Raw genomic sequence first — 27227 nt, forward strand, 5'->3', positions numbered from 1 at the left:
TCTGACAAATGTAGAGGAAAATGCGTGCAAACTCATAGGCAATGCACAAAGAACGATTGGAAATGACTATATCCTGGATAACATGCACCACGATGTTCCAAACCCATTTGGGGTGACGTAGCCAGGGAGGCCACACTGTGCAGGAAGTCTATGACCAATTAGGATCCCACACCGTTTGGACTCCATCCTACCTATCCCAGACTTTATCTATTGAAGGTTCTCTATTACCTGATCTTTATTGGCCTAGACTTACCGTGCAGTGTGGCCTCCAGTGGACCTTGACACATACATTCTGGGATTGCTTCAAGGCCATAATCCGAGGGAGTCATAGCCTCCATCGCTATCATACGTGAGAGAGAGGCCTGACTGGTAGAGATGGGATTAACTGCAGAGACCAAGAATCTTGAGTGCCTTAACCAATCTGCTCCTTCCTGGCACAACAAACGTCAGCTGGCCTTGCAGCAGGGCCAGCTGGAGGCCCACAGGCCAAACAAGGCTTAATGCTTCCTTCTCGCCCTTTGTTAGACCTGGCATCATTGGCGTGAGTCTCCCTTCCATTTTTACTGATTGCCTCCTCTGTTTCTGATATTTTTTTGCTGGTTATATGCTTTGGGCACTGTGCCACTGCTATTCAGTGCCACAGTGCAAGTGCTCCCTATGTTAAATTGATGTACTGATTGGTGATTCCATGATTGGCTTATTTGATTTACTTGTCAGACCCTAGTACCGTGCACCATGTGTGCCCAGGGCTTGTAAATCAAATGCTGCTGGTGGGCTTGCAGCACTGGTTGTACCACCCACAGAGGCAGCTTGTAAAGTGTGTCTCAGGCCTGCCATTACAAAGCCTGTGTGCCGTCTGTGACTGCCATGTCGATTTGGCAAGCGCACCCACTTATCAGTCCTTAAACCTTCCCTTTGCTTTATATCAGACACCCCTATGGTAGGCCCAAGGGCAGGGTGCATTGTAAGTATAAGGTAGGACATGCCCTGGTGTGTGTAGCATGTCCTAATACTGAATTGCAGTCATTTTAGTTTTTCCCTATTGCAAGGATACCAATTCACCATAGGCTAGAATGGGCAATTAGGTCATTACATCTTATAATCCTAACTGACTCCGGGAACATGGTAGAAATTAGAAATTTAGTATGCCTGAACTCAGAATGATAAAATACATCTTTTAGTAAAGTTGGTTTTAATAATCTGTGTTTGATAATACCACTTTTAGAAAGTAGGTATTTTCTTGCCTAACTGTCCAGGCCTGCTTCTGCTAGATTGTGTATTCCTTGTCTGGACTTTTGAGTGAGAGGGCTTGGGGATTCCAGGAGACAGGCTGGGGCAGCCCAGTGGTGAATAGAGAGATCTGCATCTAGATGGGAGGGAGGAGTTGCATCTGGGACCTGAATAGGGCTGGGCCTTCCCTCTACAATGCGGACTCCACCTCCTGTGGTTTGTCTGATGTCTCTGCGCTGCACTGTGAAATGAGAGGAGGAATCTTGTCAACAAAGTGCTCCAGAGCTGTGCGTTCCCTCCCATGTGCTGGCTCCACCTCCTGTGGGTCGGCTGATGTCTCTGCCCTGCTCTGTGAAAGGAAGGAAGGAGTCATATAGAAAAAAGTGCTCAGGAACTGGTTTGGACTAGGCAGAGGCCTCTCTGCCTTCAAAGAACAAAGGATTTGGGGATATGAATATTGGGACCCAGTCCCAAGAACAGTAGGTCCCTTCTGGGAACAAGAAACGTTTTGTCAAGGAGAAGAACCAAGGAAACTGCAGGAGTTGGACTGCCCCTCTGCCAGTGTGCTGTTTGCTGGGTTGGCCTGTAGTGGTTTCTTCATTGCCAAGGAAAGGATAAGGAACATTTTAAGGACTTTAATCATCTTACAGAATTATTTCCCCAAGGGCTTGAACTTGTGCTTGCCTCCTGCTGAAGTCTCAGGGACAAAAAACGTCACCTCCGGCTCCCGTCAGAATTTCCTTGGTGGGATTCTGTTTTCTAAAGCCTTCTGTCTCTGGGAGCTGGAAGCGCGGTGCATCGAGAAGAAGAGTGACGCCGCTGCAGTTGAAATTATCGCATCGCCGGAGAAGCGTGCCTTTGCCGCATCTCCCAGGAAGCGTGTCTTCATCAAAGCTGCCTGCTGTCACATCACCGGAGAAGTGTGATGCCATCGAGAGAGTCGCCATCGCATCACCGGAGGAGCGTGTCGCAGGGCCTGTCTCGGCTCCAAAATACAGAGTCGTCGCAAGGCTGCCAGGCCGTGTATGCATCCTCATGGCATCGCCGCATCAAGGGTGCCATCTTCTCACATCACACCAGGATCATCGCATTGCTTCGAGGCGCTATCTTGCGCATCGCAACCTGACTGCAAGCAGAGAATATTCACATCAACCCTGCACCGGTAAGGATCACAAAGCAATCCCCTACTCTGCCCAAGCATTGAGGCACGACGCATCATTTCCGCAGATCACGGAACCGACGCATCTCCCCTTTTGTGAGCCTTTTGTTCACTTTGCATTACGCATCCGGGTACTTTGTTGAGAGCTGTGTCGCATTTATCATCAACTTGAACTAAGCAACTTTTATCATCTTTAAGTCAATCTTAAGTATAGCATTGTGGATTTTTGTTGTTTGTGGTCTTGTGTTAAGTCTATGTAAAGAATACTTATTTTTATAAAACCTGTGTTGTGTCCATCTGTAGTGTTTTCACTGTATTGCTGTGTATATTCACAAATGCTTAACACACTGCCTCTGAGATAAGCCTGTCTGCTCGTGCCAAGCTACCAAGGGTGTGAGCAGGGGTTATTTAGGAGTGCAATCCCCTTATCCTGACTTAGAAGTAAGGCCCTATTTGGGCGAAGGTGTACACCATTGCCAACTAGAGACCCCCAGATCTAACACCCTTAAACAATGGTTTTATGAGGGGGGAACACGTTTGTCATGCTCCTGGCCAGCAAGCTGTGCCAGCACTGACCCAAGCTCTCATCTCCAAAATCCGAGTTTGGGACTTCCCATGGGATACCAACAAACTCTCGAAACTACAGGTGTTCCTCAGCTTCTATCAGGCCCTGTATACTGGGGAGGACGCTCCCTGAAATAATATAAACTCTTACCTCAATGCCTGCCAGTGGGAGACTTTAGACCCCTAACACACTGAATTCATTGAAACCACCATTACACTTGCTGAGCTGCAAAGGATCGCAAGTGAGCTCCCATAAGCAAGATGCCTTGGCCCAATGGGTTCCCAGTCTCCTTTCAGAGAGCCCTGCATTCAAGAACAGTTGTTGAAATTATTCAACTCGCTCACATCAGATACCTGTTTCACCCCCACAATGGCAGCAGCAGAGTTTGCCCTTATCCCCAAGACTGGCAAGGGCCTACTCTGTGCACCTCTTATCACCTAATCGCTCTCTTGAACACAGCTACTAAGATTAACACTAAGATGTTGGTGAACCAGCTAGAGCTGTACCTACCAGGACACATATATCTTGATCAGGAGCGCTTCATTCATAATCTACAAGGGTTGAATAACATCCATTGTATCATGCATCCCTTTGAAAAATCCCACTGCCACGGCATCCCCACCTGCCTTCTCTCACTTGATACAGAGGAGGCATTTGACAGGGTTGTCCGGTCCTTTACTACAGGTGGTCCTTGAGAAGATTGGTCTTGGGCCAGGCATGATCAGCCATATTATCGACTCATGCATCTCACCTATAGCTACAATCCAGGTAAACGGTAGCAGACAGAGCTAATATACCTAGTGAGATGCACTCGACAGGGGTGCCTGCCCCCATTGTTTGCCCTGGCGGTGGAATCTTTGGACATCTCCATACGGCAGACTGAGGACATTGTGGGCATTCAATTTGGAGGCCACTCTCACAAACTCAGGCTCTTTGTGGACAACCACTTGCTTACCCTAACCCAGACTACGACTACCCTCCCCACAGTGGTATGTGCCCTTCCAACTTTTTAGCGTGTATCTGGGTTTAAGATCAACATGTCCAAATCCTATGCCCTCCATATCTTGATTCGTAAGTCAGATCTACCAACCTTACAGTCCCTTGCACCATTCCAGTGGGCTCAGCGAACCATTCACTATCCAGGTCTTAATCTTACTCCCAACTTGGCCTCCTGGACACAGGTAAACTGGCTGGGGCTCTGCCCATCCATCCTTGAGAATTTCTACTGATGGAGTCCATTGCATATATCAATGCTGGGCTGACTCAATGCAGCTAAGATGACTATTTTTCCAAAGATTGTCTACCTTTTTTAGTCTTTGCCAACCCCTGTACCACAGGATGACATTCTGTGTTTCCAGCGGATCAGTCATACTTTTGCTTGGGGGGGGCAAACGGCCTTGGTTCACCCCCACTGTAATGATGCTTCATCAGAATTGGGGGGCTGGCTTGCCCTAACCTTCTTGAGTATTATTGGGTGACACACCTTCATTACATCTCTGAATGGGTAGCCCGTGAAAGTGAGAAGCACTGGTTCCACATGGACCGGGCTGTGCCTTGCCACCTACCTTGGAAACTAGCTTAGCTCCTTAAGCACACTAGACTGTGAAGTACCTACATAGCCATCAAGACCAGGACTGTCTTGGAGATATGGGATAAGATAGCAAACAGACGGACTCAGCGCTTTCCCATCTCCACACTCCCCCATTGCCTGCAATTCGGACTTCATGCCTGCTCTTGAGCCACATTTATTCCCCATCTGATGTGGGGGTAAATGCCACACCTTGTGCAATCTGTTCGAGGGTGAGTCAATAAATTCAAAACAGAATTCCAGATCCCTAAAGTGGTTCAGTTACAATGTTGTAAACTATCTCAGTGGGTATTCCACCCCTCTAACATTCAGAGACCAACAAGACACTACACCCCCTTTGAGGCACAGGTCAGAGTGTACAACAGCACTAGGGTATTGATATTGCGTACCTACTGGGTACTTTAATACTCAGCATAGGCCAAGACTCACCCATACCAATTGTAAATCCACAATGACACTACTGATGGTATATCCCAGAAGCAATGGAAAACACTTTGGAAGGGCATCCCTAAAACCTACAAAAGCATCCCACAAAGCGAAAAAGCATAAAAACTGATGACCAGGTGGTATCACCAACTGGCCTGCTTATGTGCAGTCTATCCTGCCACATCTGACCTTTGATGGCAGTGCGTCACGGCTCCAGGGGACAACTTCCACATCAAGTGGTCATGCTCCCTTATAGCAACATGCTAGAAATATCAAAGGCACGATAGGCTTTCCGCTCCAGGCTTCCTACAACACAACTGTCAAGTGCTGGAGGCAATGATTCATGCTGACTGGTGCCTTGTAAGCCATATGTTAGGTACTGCGAAACAGCTGATAGCACTTCACTGGAAAAAAAAACTCCACCCCTCCCACAGCCAAGTAGTTCACACGGTTGTGGCATGTGATAGCCATGGCGCTCCTATCCCACAAGATAGCCAACAATGATGCTAAATTTACCCACATATGGCAACCACTGCTCGACTACTTTACCCACCTGGAGCACTCCTGTTTTACACTTCCAAGGTTCAGGGCACTCCAACTCTTCACATAGATGCTCACCTGCACAGTGACCTGGGCCCTAGAGTTGCTAACCCCTGACCCAACATGCCAAGCAGGCTGCCCTCCTACCCCTCCATATGCCCTGCAGGCCCCCCTCCTTCCCCTCTTTCTTTCCCTGTTCGTCCTGGACTTCCCCCTTTACATATCTTGAGGTCATTCCTGTTTTCAGATGGCCTCGTAAGGTGCATCCCCCAACCCTTACAGTTACTATATTGTTTTTCTGTAACTACTGTTTTTTTTCCAGAGGACACACATATTAAAGTTGTGCCCGATGCTCCCTCTTGACCAATGATTGGGCCTTGGGTGATTCTGACAGCTCTATGCGGTTGGCAATATATTACCTTCTACTGTTGTATGATTGCATTCATGGCGCTGCAGATGATGCACTCCTATACCAACAGTGTCCTATGTTATTGATGGTTTTGATTTGTGAAAACTTTTAATAAAAATATTTCTAGCAAAAAACTAGACCTGACTTATTGTGCTAAAGGCTTGGTGCTGGTTTTCCACAAATCATAAGGGAGGAGGCAATCCTGGCCTAATGGGGGGGGGGCTCGATCAACTCACCCCTTACAGATACGCAAAACATTTATGATTGGTAGCTCTTATTGGCAATGATGTCAAATATTTTGCGAAGGTCATCTTAGAGGAGTTAACATCTTGGACAAGTGAAAATGCTGTTATCCCTCCCAACCATACTGGATGTTTTCAGCATACCAGCACTACTACCAATGTTGTAACCCTCTCCCTACTAATTGACAAAGGGCATACGTTACCCCTGTTTTATTGATTATAGGTCTGCTTTTAATCATATAGACATGGGAAAATTGTGGCTCAAATTTAACAACTGGAAGATTCCACCTGCCATCTTGAAATGGCTGATTTTGTTACACACAGACACCTGGTTACAAGTCAAGCTGGGGTCAGGCACCCAACCTTCCTGATGCATTCCAACCATTAAAGGGCTGAAGCAGAGTTGTGTCTTAGCTTCCACCTTGTTTAACCTCCTCATGGTGGACTTATCACCGAGATTAAACAAGTGTAATTCTCACACCCCAAAGTTGAGGGGACTTATTATTTCAAACTTACTATACGCCGATGGTCTGGTAGTCATAAGTAGCCCTCCTATTGACCATAAGCACCTACTATATGCCACTCAATCCTAACCCGGATGAAAACAGCCTGAGCATTAATGTAGACAAGACTCAGTCCATGGCCCTGAACCAAAAAATTGCAAAAGGTTCACCCCCTTGGTATCTGGCAAAATAACTGTTGGAGACAGTAAAAGCGTATAAGTACTTAGGTGTGACAATAGACTGCACAGCCTCAGAGAGAAGTCCAGCGCGGAGAGGCATTGCACTGGCTTTTGCGCTAAAAAATCTGAACAGCGAAGAAGTCAATTTAAGTTTTGCTCCATTACTTCAACTGATCCAGGCAAAGCTCACACCTACAGTAACCTATAGGAGCGAGTCAATGTGGGGCAGAGATGCAGCTGCCTTAGACGGGATATTAGTTGGGGCATTCACAATGATCTTCCGTCTCCCTAAGTATACATCGCCAGCTCAAAGCAGACTCTTCGGGATCTTGCGAATTGCAAAAAAAAAATCACAAAATTGGCAGGTTTGTAAAAAGCCTGCACTTTCTTCAAAAATGCCCGTGAAATTCCTTTCATTGGCCCAGTGTTGACCACTGAGCCAAATAAAAGGAAAGGTCAGCGAGCAGGCCAGATGTTTGTTTACTCACCTCTCACCTGCTGCTTCGCATCCCCCTGCCTAAGGTGCCTGGAGAACACTGCTGTTGCTCGGACCGGGTCACCAAATAGCATTTGAGTTTTGACCCGGCCTGGCAAGATCGGCACTTACTCTGCTTCTCTGCCCCCGCCCTCAGCACTCACAATGTACACAGGCTGAAAGTGGATGTGTGATTGCTATGGGTTTGTGGAAAAACTGGGGAGCACAATGCCGCTGGCCCTGGGGGCAACAAATGAATTTTTTTCTCCAAGATAAAAAAAATGTGGGCCCGCTGCCCGTAAGCATGTGGCAGATCCAGCTGCTGGAAATATATCCTTTTTTTTTAAAAAAAGAGGAGAATTCGAACCCCCCCAGCTGAGAAAACGCAGCGGATCCCGCTAGGGCACGATTTTTTTAAACAAGGGAGAATTCAGGCCCGCCTCCCATGGGCATGAGCAGGGCCAGCTGATGGCAATATCTTTAAAAATATATATATATCAGGCCGGACGCCCTTGGAAATGTGGCAGGAAACGCTGGTTTTTGAAACGGTATATACCCAGGCAGACTTAGGCTACAAGAAACTGGCTAATTCGTAACACATTCTAAGGAAAACATATGATAAAAACACAAATGATACAAAACAATTAGTACAACAGACTATTATGATATCAAAAATATATTTTTAATCTCAATATCTTGTTTAAAAAAATAGCATAATAAATGGTTTAGAAAAAGTTACTGTGTATACATGATGAATATAATCAGTAATTTAGTACATTGATTATGAATGACAATTCTGATACATTGTTAAAACTAAAACATAAGAAAATACAATAAAAATTAATTTTAAGATTATTCCTTCAGATTTTGATAGACTTGGGCTGTGTCAACGCGTTTCGACAATTCTTTTGTCTTCATCAGGACTTTAAAATATGCAGCCACTTTTTTCTAAATAAAATAGAACAGATTTTAGATAATTGTAAGGTCAACACTTTCTAAGTTACAATCAGCAACTTTTGTTTTTGACTGACCGAAGCAGACCAACAATTCACCACAATTTATAACAGTCTGTTGACAATTTTAAAAAAAATTATATTCCTAATAAACACATGTCAGGCATTAGTTCAAATTGGACCGATAGAATAAGAATTTCTTAGCCAGGCTTGTATGATGCATATGGGTGATAATACAGAATCGTAGAGACTACAGAGTACAGAGCACATTTATACTAACTATTTAAAGGTTGGCAAGGGTAAGTATTCTCTCGGTAATAGTCAGAGAAGAAGGTGAATTCTTATTGACAAAGCAAAATAAAAGCTTATTTTTATTGGACAATTTTAGATGTCTTAAGGGAGTTTCTCCCACTAAATCTTTGTCTATTTGTTGGTGTATAAAAACTACTGGTTCAAACTGTCGTTAATTAGTAGGCTATTTTAGTAACTGCTAGCTAATTGTATATCTATGTTCTTTATTGGTTTCACAAATCCTTCAAATAATATCTTACCTCTAAAGAGAAAGAATTTTGTAGTAACCTTCCACTGTACTCTTTTTTAGAAGACTGTACAAGAATGATATAGGGAGTGAGGCACCTTTACTAGACGTGCGGTATGTGATATCTGTTGAATTAAAAAGACAGAACATATCGGTATTTCAGATTTTTTACTCTATTCTTTAGTCTTGAAAGCAAGACGGGTTATTTACTCTAACCTCTATTATTTCCTCATCGTTGGTATTACCTGAAAAAAGCAGTATTCACTGCGTACTTTTCACTTCTACCTCCGTTTCCTTCTTAGCACTCTTCAATCAGGAAAAATGACCAAGGGTCGGTTTCATTTAGTCGACCCACTTAATTGTTTACAAGTGGTACGCTCCTGTATATATAAGAAAGAGATTCAAATCCATTTGTATTTGGACTAATGTTTTCAGAACAACTTCAGGTAGTATTGTCAATTGTTGATTCTTATTATTTCATAAATTACCTTATCTAGTGAGCATAGTTGCTCCAGATTGAATAATACACGATGAAAAAAGCCGGGAACTGGGAGGAGCTGTGGTCTTTAAGGTGTGTCTTTCAGGTCTCACCGCTCCCTACGTTTTAACGATTGTCGGTGGTTAAAATGCGTGATGAAAAAATAAAAACATAAAACCAACCTGAAAGTAAAAAGGAAAACAGACACTCAGTATTTTACCCTCAAAAAAGGTTAGAAGTAACAAGGGGTTTAGAAGTTATTTCGATTTGTTTCGTAGTCATGTCCGCATTCCTTAAAGGTTGTTTACCTCTTGAAATCAAATCGACATAAAGATGACGGATTCGCTTCAATGGCTTTTAGCTTCCTGGCGGTTAATTCAAAGCGGTTCCTTCGTGTGGATATCGATCGCGTAGGTCAGAGTGCAGGAAACGCTGGAACACTAATTTAAAAAAAAGAAAGAGAATTTGGGGCTGCCGCCCCTAGGCATGCAGTGGGACACACTGGGGGAAAGAATTTGGGTCCGCCACTGCTGATTGGGCCGGAACCACTGGAGCTCTATGTCTTTTTAAAGAAAGGATTTAGGCCCTGCTGCTCATAGGCATGCAGCGGGACCTGCTTGGGGTATTATTTTTTTTTAAAAAAGAAATGATTTAGGCCTGCCACACGTGGGCATTAGTTGAGAGCATTTTTTTTATTTTTTTAAACAGAACTAAAGAAATTTGCACCTAAAATGCTGCAAAATTTCAATTTTTGAGCCTCTAAATTGCCATTTTTTGTGCCACTAAATTTACTAATTAATCATGAAATATCCTGAGGGGTCTGTTATATAAGACTTGAGTTTGGCCTGCAGAAACAGGGGATGGCTAGAAGAGGTGCATACCATAATTGTAGGCACAAGATCAAGGGCGCATAGCCAGGGACCCTGAACTCTCATCTGTGGGCTGAACTGACAAGCAGGGAAAAGTACCCAAAAAAGGTCCATCTTTATGAATTATTAAGCAATTGGGCCTACAGGGCCAAGGGAGGCATCCGAAACTCATGATAGCTTCAAACGGCTGGTAAACAAGACCATTAAACGTGTCCAGGACTGGGAACTGAAACCGGCCCTCTCAAACTGTTCTGCTGGCCCGAGCGGGGGATGGTTTTGGGGGTGCCATTGAGCTGTTTGCTAGGGCTGGGGTATGGTCTGTTTTGTTACAAGGGGGCAAGATTGCCGGTCTCTGGTCACAAAAAACGGTCCATAGGGGCCCAAAACAAGCCCCCACCCTAACGGCCCCCCAGGGAAATGCCTGGTGCTTGCTGCAGCCAGTCCGGCCCTGAACGTATCTTCCTGTTAGAGGACAAGGCATCACTGAGTGGCAGGGCACACAGCTGAATTGTTCTCCATAGCTATCTCAGCACTCTCGATGCATAAGGGTTACTAAATCTACTAAAGAGAAATCTCTCCATTATCATCTTGGTATTCTTCCATATTTGCTTCATCTTCCAACTCCAGAGAGGGGAGCCTAAATCAATCTCCCATGAGCTTATGCAGGACAGCAGATACGAAACTGAGCAAATGTGCCTATTGCTCTGTTTACGATATTCTGAATATTGTAATATCATCTCTCCTTCTTCTATACTCGAGGTCCACATTCTCCTTTTGGAGATTCCAAAATTCGTCACCCCAATCAGAAGCATTCATTAATTTGGCCTTGAGAACATCAAGCTGGCTTTCTTATTATCTATATTTAGAATATGGTCAACTCATTATGCATGTCTTTTAACTCTTTGTTGATGTCTGCAGTGGCAGCTTTGACAGTGTGAGTTGAAGTCTTGATCCTTTTTAATTCTGTCATCGATGAGTCTAACACCATTTCCAGGGTTTGTAGCGGGAGGGAAATTTCCTAGAGGGATTATTCATGTTTATCAATATGCTGTGCACATTTTGCCTTTTTTTAACGGTTTTATGTATTATGTATTAATCTTATGCCCCACAACAGGAAAGGTGTTTCACAGAATAGATAACTAGCTACCTTGTGCAGCGATGTCTGAAGTTTATTGTAAATCAACTTTTTTGCATCTCAGACCTGAATTGCCATAGTGGCCAAGTCAATCATGCAGCTTCAGCAACCAAAATATGCTGTGCGTGCATCCACGTTTTTGCAAACCAGTTGTGTAGCAAAGGGCAAGCCTCCAGAGATATGTGCTTGTCTCCAGGCGGTGCTGCGCATAATGCTGAACTACAGGAGCGTCAAGACAGTGAATCCAATACATCTGCTGACTCCAAGGATTCACGTAGCAAAGGTATTTTGTTTAGGTGCAAGCAAAGATGCCTGTCTCCTAAAGCTAAACAACATCAATATAACACATCATTCCCGAAGCTCCTGGTCTAAAATGGGCGCGTTAAATGTACTGGGCAGCCGTGAATCCGTGGGTTTGGTCCTTTTCCATTCTGTCACCTAAGAGCTCAGGCTCTTCCAGGTTTATGCTGCAGCCACATCCAGGATCAGTGTCTGTTCTGTGCCAGCGTCAGCCGTGTTGACTTCTCGCCATAGCACCAGCGCCTCCCACAATGGCAACTGGATCCGTGACGCAGGAGATGGTAGGAGTTGACAGAGTGACTATGCTTCTGGCTGTGGGCCGATGTTGCAAACTGCTGAGTCAGTGTGCGCCTACTTCACACGAGCATTCACGTGCCTCGACCAATGAGTGGCTTCTGTAGCTCTTATCCCAGCTTAAAACGTCACCTGCTGGTGGTGTCAGTGAAGTAGATTGCAAATGCCCGACATTGTAGAACACATGGTATGTCCCCAACAGTAACTATGATGCAAAATCAAATGACTATGCCACAGAGATTTTCGTAATTTCCACATCATGATCGCAGCAAAATATTGCCTCTCGAACAAGAACTGTCAAGGAATGTTATCTGGAAGAGGAGGCTGTACCAGGGAAAGACGGTAGGCTAGCACAACATCTGGAGCTTGGAGACACTAATGTCAGTACATTGTGGGTGGAATTCCTTGTCGGAGTAAGTTTGAGGGGACAAAGGGGGCATTCCGTTGTAGCGAGTAACTCGGCAGAAAGCAACATATGATTTCTCTTGGCAGGTGTGACTACAGGTTCTACCCTGCTCCAAGACTCCATTTGGCTTTGATGAGAAACCACACAAGATGGTTGGAATGCATGATTGTTTCTCTTCTGTGCCAGCATGTCCTCAAAATACTACGGATAACTTGTAACTGATCCACGAGGGCAGTTTCTCTGCCTGGACACGTTTGGATTCTCACTTTGAAGTGCATGTGTCTGTTTACTGTTTTTAATAACACTCGTGTGTAGTTCTCACAATGTGATACATAGCATATCATTTCAGCTATGTTGTTGCCAGTGTCCTTGACACATAATAAGATGATTTAATTACTTCAACCCACAGATCCCTTTATATAATAAAGTTCCTCATATAGGTTTGTAAGAATTGCATGCCTTTTAAGAGATTGATGCATGCATGCATGACACTTGTTTAGCATACAGTGTGCAGCAATATCATTCATACACGATTTCTGCATGCTATTATTGGGTTTAGGGTCATTGTCATGATAAAATCCATTTGACTTTCTTTGGCACTGAAGTATAGCTAAAACAAGCAGAGGGGTCCTATTAATCACTCCGAAGGCATCATTTGTTTGTTTTACATTTTTCCACAAGAATCCTTAATAAATACTTCTTCAGGGTATTCTTGCAGGTAATTGTATTCCATGATCTTTCTCACCTTGCAGTTCAACAATGAGCTCCCTTGTGTTTCAAGGTCGAGGCCACCCAGAGACAGTCAGTATCTGGGTGAGGACTCCGTGATGAAGCATGCCACTGAACTTTCCAGTGGGTGAGAGTTATTTTTACAGAAAGGAAACTACCCTAGGGTAATATGTGAATAAGAGACAACTAAGAGCTGATCTCAGAGAGTTCTCGCTATAGTGTACAATTAGATGAGTTATTAAGGTTATGGAAGCTCATATGTGAACACGCAGATCTCAGAGCAAAAGGCAGGCTGGTCCATGCTCTTTTTGTAGTGGAGGAAAAGGCCTGACCTTGCGGTGTATTTCATGTTAGAGGCAATGGGAAGAAGAGTGAAGCTAGAGCAAATCATGCTGGTGCAACAGTATCCGCAAAACAAGTTCTGAATATAAAAAGGGGGGTAGCTGAGACAGTTCTTTGTTGCCAGATATAGGGATTTGATGATGCATTCTTCCTGATGGAAAGCTGGTAAAAGGTACACAAATGGGCTGATATTCTGAAGTGCTTCCGCAACCCTAGGATCTGGTACGCAACTACCCTTTGAACCACTTGTAAGTTATTGAGGGCTGCCCAGGAAGTGTGAGTTGGACACAGTGGTTCGGTCTAACAAGGATGAGAGACTAGACTACTGCCTTTTGATAATGCAAGCGGGGAGTACCTATAATTCTTTGCAATATTCGTTTGGAGATACTGGTGTTGAAGGCGGGAGCACGATCACTATTAACATTCCTACCAGGACCTGCAACGGAATGAGGCAGTGGGGTGCCAACATAATTCAGCCATCATTTTGGACCCCATTTGGTAGATTTACAAAAAGTAAGACTTTCGGTTTTAGAGGTTTATAAGCACAGCGAATCTCCACCCATCCAAGCGGTGATGGCACCCGTACAACACAAAGTAGTGCAGGAGGGTGTTTTGATCTCTGTAGAGTCTGTCTGAGAAGGAGCTGAGAGTTGTTGGGGTAAGCAATTAAGTTGAATCCACAGGAACAGACCAGTGCAGTACATAGAAGGTAAAGAGTGCAAAACCCAGTCCCAAACTTTGGGGAACTCCACATGTGATGGTTTCTAAGTCAGAGGGTATCGATTGAGCATTACAGCCTGTGCACAGGTGTTGATGAAAGAGGCCACACATACCAATGCATGGTCCCTCAATCTAATCTGAAAGAATCTACTCAATAAGATGAAATGAGAGAACTACATGAATGTGCTATTATTGTACAATTTTGTTCTGCTTTCACCATTCTTTCCAAAGTATGCACTGACAACAGCAAAAATGTCACGCCTATAGCAAAGCACATAGACCTATGGGTGCTCTGTGCTAAAGCTTTGTTTCTTTACAAGATCCATTACACACATGGCAGCCATCATGGAATCATTTTTCTCAGCACTTAATGAAAAGCATTCCAACATGATCGCTGTGTGTGCACGCCAAAGCTAGGGCATGCTCGGTGGCCACAGGTAGACTGAAATATACCGTTATATTTGTCTGTGTATACATCATGGATTGTTTTTTACTTTTAAAAAGCATTCCCCGAGGGGGGCATGCATGCCCACAAATGGTGGCCAATTTGACATGCTTTTTCTTTTACTTTTAGAAAAAATATTCCAAGACGGCTTCTGTGATTGGATACACATGGCAACATTCTTCAAATGTTCTTTCTTAAGATCAAAATAAAAATATTTACATTATGGCTGTAGTATATTCATTCATGCACAGGTAAAGTCAGCCATCTTAAAATCATGTGCATACCATTCAAAGATGGTCACCAACCAATACAGCTATGAGTAAAGAAAAGCGTGAGACGGCGTAGGTGCAAGCAAGCACCGGGGAGTTAATATTTAAATGAAGAGAGGTGGAAAGAAGGACGTAGCATGGACTACAAGATCAGACACAGAGAGGGAGAGAAAACAGTCTGCCATGTATTGCAATGTCCCGAAGTCAGAAGTGGAAGCATACAATTCATTAAATAATAACACATTGAGGCTGAGACACAAACCGAAAACAAAGCCAATAAATAAATACCAGGGAATTGAGACAAAAAAGAACCCCATCCAATCATGAACATGGAGCTGACGCAAAACCTACTCTGTATATTGTACCGAAGACAATAGATTTTCAACAACAGAAAAGTAAAGCTGAAAGTAGGGGAGACAAAAAAAAGTGCTCTCAGAGGTCCTGTAGTGTAAAAAAATGTTTTAGGACAGAAGTGGTATGTGCAAAATTAATTAGGCGTATCTTTTATTAGACATGCATACTGGCATCTTTGGCGTGGTTTCCCCTGTCTTTTTGGCCTCTACTTCTTGTATTTTTGATGCTGTACTGGATTTCGTTTTTGATGGTTTAGATGCTTTGGACACTCTGCCACTGCTGATCAGTGCTAGAATGTAAGTGCTCCCTGTGTAAATTGGTATTATGATTGGATGTACATAATTGGCATATTTGTATCACCATGAAGTCCCTAGTAAAGTGCACTGGGTGTGCCAGGGCTGGTGATGACAAATGCTACTAGTGGGCCTGCAGCACTGATTGTGCCACCCACATGAGTAGCCCTAAAATGGTATTTCAGGCATTCCACCGTAGTGCCTGTGTGCAGTCTGTGAACTGCCATTTCCCCCTGGTCAGTGTCCCCACTGACCAGGCCTAACTCTTCCCTTTTTGTACACATTGGTCACCCCTATGGAAGGCCCAAGGTACCCCCCTGGGCAGGGTGCAGTGTATGTGAAAGGTAGAGCATGTACTGGGGCAGGTGACATGCTCTGGTAGTGAATTACAGCCATTTTCGTTTTTCACTATTGTATGGCTATCTTGCTCCATAGGTTAACATGGGGGATGCTGGCTACAGTGGCTACCAGCATATCTTCCCATAGGAACAAGACAGGACATAAGACTCTAGTATCCCTGAACTCAGAATTTAATAACAAATCTTTTAGGAAAGGTTGTTTTTAAATCCTGTGTTTGAGAACAGCCCTTTTAGAAAGTTGCTGTTCTCTTGTCTGACCCTTCTATGTGCCTTGGCCTGTTTGTCTATTGACTGTCTGGTTTGAGAGTGACAGGGGCTGGGGATTCCCCAGGAGGCTGGCTGAGTCAGCCCTAGGCTGAATAACTGCATTTGCAACTTGAGTGGTGGGAGGAGATAGCACCTGGGCCTGAATAGGGCTGTGCCTGCCTTCCACAATGCTGGCTCCACCTCATGCTGGGCGGCTGATGACCCTGCCCCTCACTCTGAAAGGAAAGGAGAAGCCAGGAAAACAGAGTGCTCAAGAAACCCCCAGAATTGGTTCAGACCGGGCTCAGGCCCCACTTGCACAAAGAGAACAAAGACTTTGAGGGGTATAAGTACAGGTTCTCTGACAACAGAAAATTAGATCATTCTGAATGAAGAAGGAACCTCTGCCAAGGAGAAAGCTGAAACTGAAGAAGGAAGATTGTCCAGCTGTTGCTCTGCTGGATTGCCCTGCTGTTGCTTTGCTGCCAAGGAGAGGGGAAGGACTTTGCTTTGTGCTGTGTCCCCTTGCTTGAAGGAATCTCCAAGGGCCTGAAAGGAGCTGGCTCCCTGTTTTGAAGTCCAAGGAATAAAAGGACTTCACCCCCAGCTTCTCATGAGCTCTAGTGAGAGTGTTCTGTCCTTCCTGGAGTGGTGGCCCATGTGTGATACCTCTGGAAGTTGTACCTGTGCTGGGAAGCTGGAAACCAAGATTTAAAGACTTCGCTTCAGAAAAGTTATCGCATCACTCGCTGTGGAGCGCATCCCCGACAGTGCGAGGAAATTCCTGCCACTACGAAGGTCCAGATTGTTGCAGCGCCTGTTGCCGCTGTCAGAGCCATCGCATCCTTCGTTTGTGGGATGCACCCGATCGGTGCGGGAAGTCTAACATTGCTGCGAGTGTTGTCGCAGAGCCTGTCGTCGCTGGGTGAAGATCGCCGCACCGCTTGCTTGCGGACTGCATAACGTCGCTGCGAACATCGTCGCAGAGCCATCGCATCGAGGAGCTGCGAGAGAGAGATCACCGCTGGATCGCACATCGTCGCCCCTGAGATCGCCGCAGCCCCTACGAGAATGTCGCATCGTGCCTTTGCGAGAACAAACTTCCTACGGAACCTACGCACTGGAATCCATACAAGTAGCCTTCCTCCCCATACAGACCAGATTTGTTGCAACACGCCCGCTGCTGCAGCGTGGCTGTCGCATCGCCTCCCCAGGGTCTCAGGAGCAATGCATCGCTTGTTTTCCACTGCACCAGCTTCTGCTTTTGGAACTTTGTCTCAACTAAAGGTACGGTGTCTGAAACGTGAAGCAACTGTGAACTTTTCACGCAACTGTGGATTATTTTATTGCAACTTTAAGAACTCTTTTGAATCCATATTCTTGAACTGTGTATGTTGGATTTTTGTTGTTTTGGTCTTGTGTAGTTTAGATTAAATACCTTTATTTTTCTAAACTGCTGTGGAGTCAGTTTGTGGTGTTTTCACTGTGTTACTGTGAGTGTTGGTACAAATACTTTACACATTGCCTACTGATTAGCCATGACTGCTCGTGCCAAGCTACCTAGAGGGTGAGCAGGGGTTATCTCAGAGGGTTTCCTCCTTGCCCTGACTAGAAGCAAGGGTCCCTATTTGGACAGTGGACTCTGCCAACTAGAGACCCCCAGATCTAACACATACATGTTGATTCTTTTTCTGCTAAAAGAAGCATTTTACTTATTTTACTAAATCTGTTTAATATGAAACTGCTGTAGATGAATCCATTTTGTTTATTTACTATTTTATATGTGAAAACTAGACCTACCTGGGCAGCAGAGTGTTTTACAGAAGAAATAAGAGGTAACATTTAGCTACAGTATGACAAATGACAAAGCATATGATATATATATATATATGGCAATATATCAATTAGGTAGAATAGTATAGGTTCATCTGTGGTATGGAGACTAGGATTAATAATTTTTGGACTTTAATTAGAAGGATTGTTTTGACAAACCTAGGACAAGGGCCGAAGTTAAGGAGGAGATATCCCAGATTATCTCTTGGATTAGGAGAGAATGTATCCATCTAATCTGGATCAAAGGCCTCTGTAAGTAAAGGATTTCTTATTGTGACAGTGGAAGAAGTTTGAGCTACCTTTTGAATATTTAATGAGAGAGATTCATCCTAATAGCAGAGGGGATGCTGTTCCAGATTCTCAGAGCATTTCCCAGAAGACTTATTTCAGGGTATTGGCTGTTTTAATGCAGTAGTTTCTAGTCTCGTAGCATCTGCATTTTGAAGGGTGTTGCAGACTCTTGATATGTCTAGTTTTCTGTGCTTGGTGGAATACAGCCTCCTTGTGTATTGCCTTGTGGCCTATATGTGCTATTTTAAAGATACCCCTGGCCTCAATGAGGGGCCACTTTCATGTAATACGAAGTGGGTGTTGTTCTCTGGTCTTCTGAAGCTGGTGACTTGCCAGGTTTCAGAGTTGAAGCTGCCTTCAGTGATGCCAGGTGGACCATGGGAATGCCGGTCAGTTTTGAGAGCACTAACGACCGAACCACTGTTTTGAAATCATATGAAGTGATGAGGGGTTTGATTTGTCAGAGTAATCTGATATAGTATTGTGATCCTTACACTACAGCATTAAAGTGGGAGTGAAGGTTTAGGTTTTAGTCTAGCACAAATCCCAGAGATGTGTCCCTTGCTATGACGGAAGCCTTACAGTTGAGCAGGTTGGTGTTGGGTACAGCATTTAATCTCGACATTCTCAATAAATTATTCAGATCAGTTGCCCTCTGTTGTCACTACGACACATGAAAACCAAAAAGAAGATATACATCAATCTACTGTCGCCTATTCTGAAATAGAAATCCTACATATCATAAGAAAAAGTTGGCTTGATAGTGCACCTAGACTGAATGGTTACCACAGGCAATTTATAAACAAGATCCCAAGTTCTGGGCATGCAAGATCTGTAGTCTGTTCCAGATGTTCGGCACCACCAGTCGTATTCCAGAAAGCTGGAGAGTTGTGATTATTAACCCAATATATAAAGCCGGGGAGCACACAGATCCTGCAAATTATCGGCTGAACGTGTTGATAGATGCAGAGGCCAAATAATATGCATCTCTGATCTTAACCGATTTGATAAACTGGTGGCACAGGCACAATTGCAAATATACTAGCGATACGGCTTATTGCTGATAAAAGTCTGCGACAGGCATCCAACTATGCATCGTGAACTTTAAAGCGGCCTTTGACCGAGTTAGTCGACACACAATATGGGCCAAACTTAAGCACCAGGGTCTACCAGATACAATTTTATATCAAATCATGGATCTTTATACAACACTTGGATGCAGGTTAAGTTCACCGATGGCCAGAGGCTCTCTAGGAGGATCTATACTAATGAAGGGTTAAAACAAGGCTGTGTATTGGCCCCGCACTTGTTCAATCTATTCATGGCCGATTTAACACCGAGGCTAGATGGGGTCAATTCACATCTGCCACAGTTGGGTACATTGCCTTTAGCACATCTGTCCTACTCAGATGATGTTGTACTTCTAAGCCAGACGAGATTCAGACTGCAGCGATCAATCCATGAGTTAGCTGATTTCGCCAAAACAAATATGATGGAAATAAGTATTAGAAGGTCATGATTATAACACACTGTCGGCCTAAACAGCCAAAATTCACAATTGACAATACCAAGTTGGAAGTAGTTGATAGCTACAAATACCTGGGGATATATTTGGACCAAAGGTTTTAATTCGTCTTGCATTATGAAACAATCGAAAAGAAGGAAACCACTTTACTGGTTGCATTCTGCAGGATACTAAAACAGTTAAAAGGTCCATTGTTCACTCCACTTTTGGCAGTTATCAAAGCAAAACTACTTACGACTATTGCATATGGAAATGTGGTCCATCACGGAAATAGTGCAACAATACTTGATAAAGTACAAATAGGAGTGTACAAAAGAGTATTTCATTTGCCATGTGATGCTTCACCAGCTCAGGTACGCCTCGAGTTTGGATTACAACAACAACTACTCCACAAAAGGTATGAGACAATTACATTTTGGTACAAAATATGGCTGAATCGGGACCTAGAAATCAACTCGGCACTCTGGGAAGCTCTGCATAATGATTCACATTACGCAAAGTATCTTAATACTTCATTGAAAATAACCAAGATGGTTGATCTCTGGCAACGGAAACTACCTTGGACATTATTCCAGTTGATCATGAAAAAAGCGGCAAAAGCGCATTCATTAATCGAGGACAAAGCAATTGCACGCATGGCTAGTCTCACAAGCATACACAAGGTCTGTGCCAGCAGCATATCTGTGCCTCACTTTCCCACCTCATCTGAAAACTAAGTATATGGAGTAGCGTATGGGGAAATTGCCGTCCAATGCTGATCAACCGACTTGGGGGACCCCAGGCCTAAAAGATTGCAATCGATGCGGAGCATCAGTACAGTTTTTCTAGATTTGATATGTATCTGCCCGATGTTAGGATGCTGCCGCCGGGATTTGCTTTGGAGGAAGTTTAATGAAGAAGGTATTTGTACCTGCATATCAGCAATATTAAAAATTCTGGACACAAAGGACTCACAATTAATTTGTCAAATAATTACATTTTTTACCTATTTTGAGAATTTAACGAAAGAATAATGTAGCAATGTTTGCGTTTTTTGCTTCATAAAAAAAGCCTATCCTGTAAAATGAAATCAAATTTTAAATGCTGTATTAATTGTTTATATCTGATTTTTATAATAGCATGTGAAGGTAATATATTTTATGCGGTGGAATATTGTAATGGTTTTAATTAGCTACACAATAAAAATTTTCAATTTCAAATTCAGGTTGGTGTTATCGAACCAAATCTGTTCTTCTTGCAGGGGTGTGGAGAGGAAAGCATAAGAGACTCAGTTTTCTGGGAGGTGAGTTTGAGACTGTGACACTACAACCATGGTTGTCGGCCTTTGAGGGTCTTGGCAAGCGGAGATTATAGCTTATGACAAGGGGATCTTGAGGTGGATCTGCGTGCCATCTGCATACCAGTAGAAGATGTGTGAGCTTCTCATCAGGGGTCACAGTCATCCATGCACAGATTTAAGAGAGTGGAGACAAGATGGAGCCTTTGCATACTCTTCAATGAAGTTGAAAGGGGATGGATGGAAAGAGAGATGGATAGATTTAATGAGTAAATTAAATAAATAAGACTAAGACCAACCCAGCATTGTTTCATTGATGCCCATCCATTCATCAAGAGTTTTTGGAAGGGAAACAAGATTGACTGTGCGAAATGCTGCAGAAATGTAATGAAGTATCAGCAGAATAGAGTTACTATACTAAGGATGTGTAGTGGTCATCGACTGCATGCAACACTGCTGTCATTGTGCTGTACCTAGCCCTAAATCCTGATTAGAGGTCATCGAGGAGGCTTTCATATATTATGTGTTTGTTTAGTGGCTTCACTACAGAGCTTTCCAGCACTCTAGCTAGGTAAGGAAGACTGGAAATAAAGCAGTAGCTTTTAAGGTCAGCATTGGATTTCTTGAAAAGGGTGGTGACTGGGACAATTTTGTGACATCCAGAAGACCGCCTTGTATTTAGGCCAAGTTGAGGGGGAGTGGGGGCAAGTTATATTTTCCCAAATATTCAGAGGTTTGGGGCATGAGGCATGAGTGGCATGCACTCACTACACCGCAGATCAGTGCAACAGTCTAAGTGGGGACATGCGCACCCCTCACCAGCTCAGGGTGGGTAGCAGTAGCCGCAATCTCCTCTGTACGAATGCACCAGCTCTGCAGACTGGGTGCGGATTTGAGCACTAGACACCTGCTCAAGGCAAAAGAAAAGAGAGGCAGGCACCAATGGCTGGCCCCACTCCAATGCCCATAAAATGGCAAACCTATACTTTCATGCAGGGTAAACTTACTACTTTTGGTAAGTCACATTTTGAGTAGGACCTGTTAAATGCATATTGTTCCTTAAGAAGCATGTGTACCTTTATAACATTTGGATCCATGTTGCATTAACGTATGTTAAAACGCTGATTTAGATAAAAAATAATGCCATATAACCTGCTGCGTTTATTACCTTGAATAGATCAATATGTCACATATTTTGTCGTACCTTTCCAAATAATTTGCCTTCCTTTGTTTCACAATTGAGACAAGTCTTCAACGGGCTTTAGTCGTCTCATCCTGCATAATTCCTGTAAACCGGATTAAGATTATACCAACAATTGGTGTGAAGTAAATAGAAAGAGGATGTTGGGCAGAAAGCAGAACAATAAGCACCTTTCCTCACCCAATCGTTTAGAGAATGCAATTTTTCAGAAACATGCATTGCAATAGCTGACTACAGATTCTTTATTGTAGTTCACATCAAGCTTGGAAAAGCACAAGAAAAGTTACAGCAAATCACGTTGAGTTCAGTAACGTCCAAAAGTGCAACACTTTAAAAAAAGGGTCAAATCAATGTGTTTATGTTACTACCGTTAGGTGTGTTGAAATATGTGACCATCCACAGAGATCTGACTTGTCACAGCAGAATGTGTCATCAAGAAGATTGGAAAACTGTCACATTCTGAAAGGGGCTGGTAAAAAGTACTTTTAACCGATACACTGTTTTCAAATTATTTCACAGAAAAAAGTCCATTGCTACATGTGCTGTGAAAGGCAGTGTGTTCTTGAGTTGTCAGTAAGTTCAACGTTTGTTGAATGGGTTTCCTATATTACATTTAATTCTTACGAATTTTAGCGAAAATCTTAATGTGGACATATCACCGTTGCTGTGTTTTTCAGACTGATCAAGTAGACAGAATTGTGGAAGAAGAATAACAGGGTTATTAGTGGGAGAGATGGAGGAGAAGAGGAGATAAAGATTAAAGAAATAAACACCTTTTCTCATTGGTTTCCATGAAGAGGGTCCAAAGTGAAATTTTCATAGTGAGCTTGTTGCTGACATGAACAATTACAGAGAACCCAATGGTTTGTATATATGTTTGAACAGTATGACCCATTTCACGAGACGTGACTCATAGCAACACTCTGAGTTTGTGCTTACGCCTGGCTCAAACATGGTCAAACCTGAAGCAACTAAGGCGCCGATGTATCAAGATTCCGTTTTGTTAATCTGTATTTGCAAAGTTTTGCAATTTGCAGTTGTAGATTCACAAAACGGGATGTATGTAATTATTCGCAACATTTTTGCAATTTCTTAATAGTCGCTAAAAAAACGCAGAATAATGGTTTGCGATTCCTTAATTGCGAAATTTGCAATTTAAGACATCGCAAAAACAGGAATCTGCAAAGCAGGTGCAGGTTGATGACATCACAACCAGGAAGAGGGAGTGATCACTTGCACCTGCTTGCCTGAGCCACACCCAGTGGCAGTTAGGAGAGTGTTTGGAGGCTGCACTGAACTGCTAGCTCTGCAATGGAGTCCCAGAGGCCACAGGAGGGCATGGATGCAGAAAAAAGGAAAAGGAAGCATAAGTTTTCAGAAAAGCAGCAGGAGGTTTTAATTGAGGAGATAGTTTGCATCCATGAGTTGCTGTTTAAGAAGAAAGCATTGAAGGTTCCAGAGTCAAGGAAGAGGAAGAACTGGCTTGACATACAAGAAAAGGTGAATGCTGTTGGAGTCACCACACGTACCATAGAGAAATTAAGAAAAAGATGGTACGATATGTGCCAGAGATCTAAAGAGAGGGTGGCAGCCAGGTTGAAGGAGGCACAGAAGACTGGTGGTGGTACTTCAACTGCTAAGCAACCAACACCACTTGAGGAAATCGTGGAGACAACTCTCTTGCCTGAGACTGTTAGTGGAGTGGCTGATATTGACAGCTCCGACCCTGATTCCAGTTCTCAAGGTAAGATGCATGATAAAAAGATAAAATCAGCTAGGTGTTGCATGCACACACTGTAGACAGAGGGACATTAAGTAAACAAGTTTGAGTCCAGGTCCACTCCTTAACATATACATACAAATGCATCATGGGAGTTGTAGTCTTATGAAGGATACTCTGTGTTTGAGAGCAATGATACACATGCTCACATTTTGGTTGTGATTGTAGGCAAAATGAGAGTGTCAGGATTGATAGAACTTCAAAATTGAAAACTTTATTTGTTTCAAGATGCATAACAAAACACAAACTCACATCATGTCCCACTTTACACCCACAGCTCAATCAAGGGCACCAGGGGACATTGCTGAGGGAGAGGACTCCCAAATTCAAGTTGATTCTGGCAATGAAGGGGATAGCAGTGAGGAATGTGTGACCACACCAATAGTGTGCAGGAAGCGTAGACATGTGCCCCCTCTGCCTCCTTTGGAGGATGACATGGACATTCATGGGGATGGAAGAGACAGTAGTCAAGACACTGTGGAACCTGGTGAGAGCCTAGGACAACAGCAACAGCAGCAAAGAACATGCACATATGGAGCACAAAGGTCCTTGTCCAGGAGTAGTAGTGTTAATGTAAAGACACCCACTGTATTTGCTGGACTGGAGCAGGACATGCTTGAGGTGCAGCGCCTCCAACACAAGGCACTGTGGTCAATCAATAGGCAGCTGTCCAATTTAAACAGAAATCAGCGTAACATGGGAGAGGGCATGATGGTGATGGCAGGTACAATTGAGAAATGATGTACAACACTTGAGCGCACCAAAACTGCAAGAAACAGGGCTGCACAACATGCACATGTACGTATGCACAGCTACACGAATGCTGTAAACCACCTTTGCACAGTCACATAAAACTTCACAAGGCGCAGCATCAGCATGCGGATGCAGCTGACTCTCTGCAGCCAAGATATTGCTAGATGCCTAGAGCAAGTCACAAATGCTGTGGTACTATTGCAAACAGCCAACTCTGGTGCCAGTACCCTAATGGTCTCAGGAGAAAGTGAGGAGACCTCTAGCAGGAGCAGTAACACTCCTACAATGCCAGTCACTCAATGCAGAAGTGGCAGACATGGTTCTTCTACTAGCCATGGAATGGAGAGCTCACAATCTGAACACCGCCCTGCACCTAGCCACCACCGTAAGAAGTGAAGTACTTCAGTACACTACTGTTTAAAATGGTGAAGCAACAAAACTAATATTTTGAACTTACTTTACTGTACAGTGCCATGACTGTGTTGTAACATGTTATGGGTTCTATTATCAATAAGGTGTGTAAAGTGATAATAAACACAGCACCTGTGACACAGATATTTTGTGAGACTACATTAATTTCTTACCTAAAAGTAATTTTGTGTGATCTCAGATCGTCCGAGGCGTTCAGCCGCTGCTCCTACTCCTGCTGCTGCCCTGCCAGGGGGAGGTGTGCAATCATCATCCGATGTGTTTGAGTCGATCACTTCAATTTCAGTGCCTTTCCTCATTGCCATGTTGTGTAGCATTGCAAAGCTTGTCATTATTTTACAACATTCCAGGCCTGTACTGCAATGCACCTCCACCTTTATGTATGCACCTGAAACGGCTTTTCAAAATGCCAAATGTACGTTCTATGACGCTGCGCGTTGACCGGTGTGCCCTGTTGAATCGTCTCTCACTTGCATTTGATGGATTTAAATATGACGTTAAGATGAAGTCTCGCACTGCGTAGGCACTGTCACCTGCATGGATGGAAAGTAAGAGTAAGTCTATGTTTCACTGACAAATTAGTAATAGATGGAAGGATGTACGTGTGAAATGTATTTACCTAGCAGGTATCCCCCTACAAACTGTCCAGCACTCAGACGTCCATGTATCCCACTATGTCGGAAAATGTAAGAGTCATGTCTGCTGCCTGGGTATTTGGACATAATGTCGTTGATTATGTATTTGGCATTGCACACAATCTGGATGTTCAGGGAATTGTAGCTTTTCCAATTCCTGAAGACATATTCTGTAGCTGCTGGTGGTGTGATGGCAATATGGGTCCCATCAATGCAGCCAATCACATGGGGGAAATGTGCAATTTGATAAAAATCAAGTTTTCTTTCTTGTAATGCCTGTTGGGTGCTTGGAAAGTAAATGTGATGTCGTAGCTTGTTCAGCATTGCATCCAAAAAGGCATGAAAAAAACATGAAAGAGCACTCTGTGACACCCCACCAACCTCTGCTATGACTCCTTGAAAAGACCCTGAGGTCAGAAGGTGCAGTGAGCACAATACCTGCACATGTGTAGAAGTTGATTGTGTCCTGCCTGTTGGGTGCTCCAAAAAGGGTTTCAGCTCATCTATGAGGTCCAAAATGGTGTGTGGGTGTAGCCTGTACTTATCATAGATGTCCTATTCAGTCTGCTGGAACAGCGTGATGCGCAGTGTGAATATTTGCTCCTGTCTCTGTCTCCTCGGTGCGAGGGCACGGATACGCAGCTTCCTGGCTATCAGGTATAGTCCTGCCATGTTGGAAGTTTCTGTTGCATTGTGGGTTGCTTTTTATACCTTCAACCTGGTTACCACCTGCATGCACTTGGTGGTAATTGCGATTTCTTAAATTGCGATTTCAATGAACTCGCAATTAGCGATTTTTTTCATACATGTCATTGCGATTTCTTAATTTGCAAATTCAGGTTTGTGATTTTCACAAATTTGAAACCGTAATTTAATTAGTAGAATTGATGTTCTCGCAACATAAGAAATCGCATTTTTTGCGATTCCTTATATTGCGATGAGATTTCTTTCATACATACCTTTTTTCTATTTTTTAGTCGCCAACGCAGTTTTTTTGCGATTCGCAGCATTTGCGACAAAAAAATTGGTTGATACATCTGCCCCTAAATGTTTTGATTGATTCTGAATTTGTACAAATAACCCAGAGCTTTAAGTGGTACAGCATAGTGGCTCTTAAAAATCATACTCTCTCTTATGGATGCCAAGTTACTGCCACAAGGAGGGCAGATCTCTGGGGCAGCCATTGCCTGCAGGGCAAAACAACAGGTTTTAATATCTGAAACCTTGATTGGGAAACCCTTGCTGCAGAACTGTCAGAGAGGGTATAGACATAGAAGAATTCTGTGCTGTTTAAAGGGTTTGAAAATATAAAAAAAGTATTGTGAATCAAAAATGTCATGGTATAGATAATCTTTGTCAAGAATATTGTTTTGTTGGACGGTTGCGGGTGGATCCCTTATGCTCCATAGCTAAACACCACTGCCCCTTCCCCCTCCTGTGTCCGATGCTCACTCATCA

Source organism: Lissotriton vulgaris, chromosome 1_1, assembly GCF_964263255.1.
Source record: "Lissotriton vulgaris chromosome 1_1, aLisVul1.2, whole genome shotgun sequence".
Classification (NCBI taxonomy): domain Eukaryota; kingdom Metazoa; phylum Chordata; class Amphibia; order Caudata; family Salamandridae; genus Lissotriton; species Lissotriton vulgaris.